The 6,000-nt window shown below is 39.8% G+C and overlaps 1 protein-coding gene across 1 annotated transcript in view; it reads left to right on the top strand.

The window, feature by feature from the left end:
- Positions 1-2,755: 2,755 nt before the first annotated feature.
- LOC5578162 (chorion transcription factor Cf2) overlaps positions 2,756-6,000 on the top strand; it is a 196,662-nt gene continuing 193,417 nt past the window's right edge. Inside the window, exon 1 of the mRNA XM_001663685.2 lies at positions 2,756-4,465. The gene's annotated coding sequence lies outside the window, so the exon portion shown is untranslated. The remainder of the gene's footprint in view (positions 4,466-6,000) is intronic.

The following is a 6,000-nucleotide window of genomic DNA, read 5'->3' as shown; positions in this document are numbered from 1 at the left end:
GTCATCCGCGAAGCAAACAAATTGTCTGGATCTCGTGAAAATCAACTCCGCATGAAGAAATTGAAATTTTCACAGAAATCTGCTAATTTATGCCTATCAGATGCATTTAAAGTCACTGTTGGCCTTAAGTGATCGGAATATGAGTTAAAACGGTAACTTTTTTGATTAAGACTAAATCGTTGACCTATAGTTTTTAATTTCATGCATTATAATGGTTTGTTCTATTGTCGTTTTTTTGTCTTTTTATATTGCTTTGGGTGCTCTTATGATATTAGCAAATAGAAGCAATTCTTAAACGATCTTAACATAATGTTTTGGGTTGTGTTTGCGCTACAGTATGGCCCATAAAAAATGCGAAAATGGTCATATCATGTTTTATGGTAGTTTTTACATAGAAAATATATATAAAACATAAATATTATTCATTACTTGTATTGTTTAATCTATTTAGACTCAGTTTTTCGCTTTGGATATGATTTTTATATGTTACTTTCAACTCACCAGAGAGGGATCGGAAGCATATCTTCAAATTTAATCATGTGGACGTCGAGTTCAATATCTGTGTGATGAAAGCTTCTAAAACATCAACGATGGTGTGGGATTCTTCACAGGCCTTGTCTCCAGCATACGCCCATATAAAATGGTAGAATTGGTTCATACCTGGGTAATTGGAGACTTAAACATATTTTCGAAAAAACGGATCATTTTTTAGAGCTTTGATTGAACCTTCATATAAGTGTGATAAGTGGCTCCGTTTTGCTTAAAACCTATGAGCTAATATGATATAAGTTATCTCTAACCGATGGAACAAATTTCATCCTCAAAAATCTGTTATAGGCCTCCGTATTTATTTTATATTCAACCTTAACAAAAAATAAAGGCATATCAAACCTATAAGACGCAAATGCTCTCAAAACTATGACCTTGGCAAAATATTTCATTGTGATCATGAAAAACACGTTCTCTAAGAACTCCTCCATCCTCTGATACCAAACAAACTAAAATTTTCAACAATAAAGTGTGATTTTTCAAGGTAGAAAGTTTATCACCAGAGTATACGACAATCAGACGCTGTTTCTAGCTTTGGGCGTACAAAACCTTTGAACTTACTTGCTTTATTACATTATTTAGAACCGTAAGAAAAATATGACAAAAATTGTCCTGGATAGCGAAGTTGTATCAGAATATACTACAATAATCAGAAATTACATTGACTATCAAAAACAAAGAAAATAACGCTTGTGGATGCTATATTCACGTTCAAAAAATTTTCGCATTTTTTTATGGGCCATACTGTATCCAGTTCGAATTGACACTAGAATTGAACACTACTAATTTAATCGGTGCAACTAATGAGTTTATCATTTGTGCAGCAAGTATTAAAGTTTGTCCAACCAATGCAAAGAGCCAACTTTACGTCGCATTGAAAGCTATTCGTTGTCGTAGTCGTTATCCGAACTCGTCTTGTTTTTTAATAGCTTCTTGCAGATATTAACAATTGATACTCCTGTATCGATAAGCCCTTGTATTGTCTTCAAAGAATTTATAAAAGGAAGAGTCTGTATTATTCGTTTAGAAAACGGAATTATATTCAAATCAAATTAGTTCAATGTTTTAATGCTTGTAGTTACTTGGGAAGTTATTATAATGTTTTGGGTGGTAAAATATTCGTAAAAGCGATTTTTCACTTTTTATAAGTAGAGTACGTTGGACTTCAATAACATTTTATTAAAAACAAATTTGAAACTATCACATTTCCCATACAGCATAATTTCGTCCCAATCTTGTCCAAATTCACCCATCCTAACGCTAGCACCACGTTATATTGCGTCCTCTCGCGCTCTCTCCAATGTCGAACTAGCTTTCAGTGGTGGCGGCGGCGACAAACTCAGAGAAGCTGTAAACTATCCTACACAAACTTCATCTAGTTCCAGTAGGTAGTGGTAGGAACAAGGTAGCATCGCATCACCAGCACCAGAAGCCACTTCTCGATACAAGCGTCAAGAAGCTTCTCTCCTACCGTATTTCCACGTCTTCCACCATACTAGCAATGCTGAGCAAACGTGAGAGCTGTCGCCGTCCATAGTCTGCCGCTATTGTCGGACCGCATGTGGGGGAATGCGTAGCATAAAACTTGTTTTCATGCCAGAACATCACCACATCATCGGCGTTCCGTTGGTTGTCCAAACCCACACCGCGCCGCACTGGCAGGAGCATAGCGAGCTGCTCCTACGAGCATTGCACAACACATGGACGAAACAGCCCGCGCGCGCCTTTCCCAGAAGGTTTTTCCGGTGAGCGGGAGAGAAGGAAACCTATGTGGAGAGCCGAAACAAAACAAAAACAAAAGCCCGATGGCCCTCAGGATGAGGTGGTGTGTGTGAGCCGAGTGGCGCCCGAAGCCGAATGCAGGAGGAGGTGCGCACAGGCCACCTTTGCGTCGCCAGCATAGAGGAAAACCCGCAACAACGGAACGCGAGCACACGACGAGAGAGAGCAAGAGCGGGTGTTCGGGAGAGTTCGTGTCAGCTCTCGCGGTGGCGTTCGTAGGGCGATTTTTATGCTGAAGGGGTTTTTCTGAATGGATTTTCTTTTTTGGGAGAGAGAGATCGCTTGCGTGGGGTGGATGTGTGCGTGTTCGGAGCGATCGGTTGGCGAAGGAGACTTCGGGTCGATGTGCGGGTTGACGAAGGCCGACGCCTGCCTGTATTGCATGCTCTCAGCCAACGCCGCACGGCCAATGCAGGCTAGTGTCGGTTTATACGCGAAGCCGGCTGGAAGCTATATCAGTTTTTATGTTGAACACACTCTCCTTCAGTTTTTGATTAGTCAAGAGTCCTTAAGGTTTTTTGAATTTTCGGTGTAACTCTTTTGTTTTACGCTGTTTGTCAAACTGGTGCAATTCTGGCGGGCGGAATTCGTTACGCAAACCCTGCTTAAATCCGGTTCCTGTGAGACATCTATGACTTCGTGTGAAACATAAGGACTAGGATTGTCCACCTACAACACTGTTCGCGCAGCGGAGCACGTTTTTCGTTGAATCGCACCCCCAATCGCTGCGTCGCATAAGGACTTCCGAAACGGAAGCAGTGATTCATAATAGTGTCCTGTTTACTTTGAGTTGTTTTCATCGTTCTGTTATCGTTCAAAAAAAGCAATAACTCGAAACGTAAATTTGTTAAGTTTGAAACTGATCGAAAACATCAAACAGTGATAACCCAGAAAATACTCATTCATAAGAATACTAACCGGTGCAGTAGCAGTGTAGAAGAGTATAGTGAAACGAGTAGCCGCAGTGCTGCATTCAAACAGTGAACGAGTTCTCATAAACTCAATATTTTTTATCAGTTTGGTTTGTAATTAATGCAAACGAAAAGGAAACCCGATTTGTGATAATCGAATGTCGTTGACCAATTGGAGAGCGCAGTACAGCTCACGGATGACTTCGAAGGCGTCCAGATATGTCGTTTGAAGAAGATACTAACCCCCGTTTCGGTCCCCGCGACCGCATCTAGCGTTTACTGGAAAAGCGCACACGTGAAGCGAAGCGGCGGCAGAAGCAGCAGAAGCAACATCAGCGGCGGCAAACCACATCACCCAGGCCGAAGGCAGCAAATACGCGCAATTTCAATGTGCCGCTGGCTCGACTGTCGAAACCATTAAACGAATACAAATATTTCGCATTGCTACCAGTTTTTGAAACTCCCATTTTTCCAAGCAATTTTACTCATCAATTAACACACAACGATTACAAGTTCTAACAAAGCGCCAAAAGTTTATTCGCATAACCAGACAACGATTGCTGTTCAAGTGCTTCTTTTCTAAGATACCAATTTTTACAACTTTTTAATCGTCACTTTATAACCAACTTTAAAAGATCGTTACTTCAAACAAAATATTATTCAAACCAAAAGCAAGTTCGCTTCGTGTAATCCGCTAGCAACCTACGGAAAAAGTTCTTTCTACACTCTTAACAACCGTAAGAATCGAAAAAGTGTCTTATTTACAAAGTAGCAAAAGTAGTCCAAAACCAAACAGATGTAGAAAGATTTTATAAAGTCCACCACAAGTGATACTGAGAAAAAAAAAAGAGAGCGAAACTGCTTCGAAAAAAAAATCGAAGAAACAAGTGCATGTGTGTCCAACGGAACGGAAGTCAACTCGTGAAAAAGTGTGATTAGAAAATAGAGCAGCAAAACGTGTAAAGTGCCACAACTCGAACCGCAACGAAGAAGCAAACATAATACGACGACAACCCCAAGCATCTAGGTCCACGCACAGTAGTTTGCAATAAACTAAGTTTTTGAGCAAGGAAAAAAGTATCCAGACTCCCGATTGGACCCCGGTTTCGAGTGAATGAAAAACTCTAGTTAGGAAAGAAGCCGTCGATAGTAGAGAATCCATCCAGTAGCAGTAGCAGCTGAGGAGCAGCGGAAGAAATAAATTCATCTTTAGTTTTTATATGGTAAGTGGTTTGTCATATAGATATCAGGCCAACGTGGTTTTGGCGATTCCCATCTGCTCATAGATTTGTTGGGTCCATTTATATGCACAAAATAGTTTCCAACGAGTGAAATTCGAACGGAACACTAGGACGGGATATAGCTAATGGGGATAATCTAGATGCGGCACCATGTGTGCCTCTCCCGCAAGGAGCACGTGGTTTGAGTCAAATGCTAGAAATTTAAGTTTTTATACCTAACTCAGAAGAGTATCTGTTTGACAGTACTTTATTGAAAATCTGAATAACAAACAAGTTTTCAACTATTGAGTTCCTTATAACTATTTGTATTCTTCAATTATCTACTTCGAAGGATGCGATTTCGGCTAAAACTTTGTTGTAAGCCATCTCAACATTATCATATTTCCTGCCAAAAAATATGATACATTTTCTCTGTTTAAAGTAAAGGCACAACATGGCTAGGATTTCCATTTCAAACCAGCAATCTATCAGTTTTGTTGCAAATAAGATTATTAGCCTGTATGATACTACTCTGCTTCTTCTTTTTGGCATTAAGTCCCAACTGGAACAAAGCCTGCTTCTCAGCGTACTGTTCTCATAAGTACTTCCACAGTTTTTAACTGAGAGATTTCTTTGTCAATTGTCAATTTTTACATGTGTACATCGTGTGGCAGGTACGAAGATACTCTTATTCGAGAAACTTTTCTCTACAAAAATATCCTCGAGCCGGATTTGAACCCACGACCCTCTGCTTGGTCTTACTGAATAGCTTTGTGTTTTCCGCTACTACTGGAAATCAATTCTATAATGTGTTGATTTTACTGGCCTTTTTAAAAGCAATTATCAGAAATATCTCAAGAAATATCTCGCGTATAGCATTGTAAAGACGTTACTGCAGTGATTCATTTCTCTTTTTTTTTTTGTCTTAGTACTGAGTTTCTCTTAAAAATCTTAAGATTTAATCGATGAAGAGCGATCGGCCATTTCAGTTACGCCTATATATTGCTCAACGCATGTTTCTTTGTTGTGGTTTCACCTCATTAAGGCTCCCCCAAATCAAAGCGACTTTTTATGACGACAGCGACAAATAATCGCCACTATTTCGTTGATGTTTCGCTGCTAACACAGTTTGATGCGCGTGTCTAAGCCACAGCGACGCGATTTCGCAGCGATTTTCGTCGCGACAGTCTAGATGGCTCCATATAAGAGTGTTTGCAGCGTCACAACAACGAAATCGCGTCGATTTGTTGTCGCTGTCGCTGAAAAAATCGTGTTGATTTGTGGGATCCTTCATTCAATCGATTATTTGAACGTGTTGAGACGACTTATGTTCGTATGAATCCGGGCAGTCGCCATTTTGGATTCTATCGTGCTTTATTTAAGCAAGCACAAAAAGTAATTCGCATATCCGTCGCCATTATTGCATTATTGCACAATCTTGAGATTAGTTTTCGGTAAATTCGGTATCAAGCATTCATTACTGTTGTTTGCGCAAAGAACAACATGCTTGTGTTTTTTTTTTAATACTCATTTTAAAT

Source organism: Aedes aegypti, chromosome 2 (assembly GCF_002204515.2).
Source record: "Aedes aegypti strain LVP_AGWG chromosome 2, AaegL5.0 Primary Assembly, whole genome shotgun sequence".
NCBI classification, from domain to species: domain Eukaryota; kingdom Metazoa; phylum Arthropoda; class Insecta; order Diptera; family Culicidae; genus Aedes; species Aedes aegypti.
This window is presented reverse-complemented; position numbering and strand designations above follow the sequence as displayed.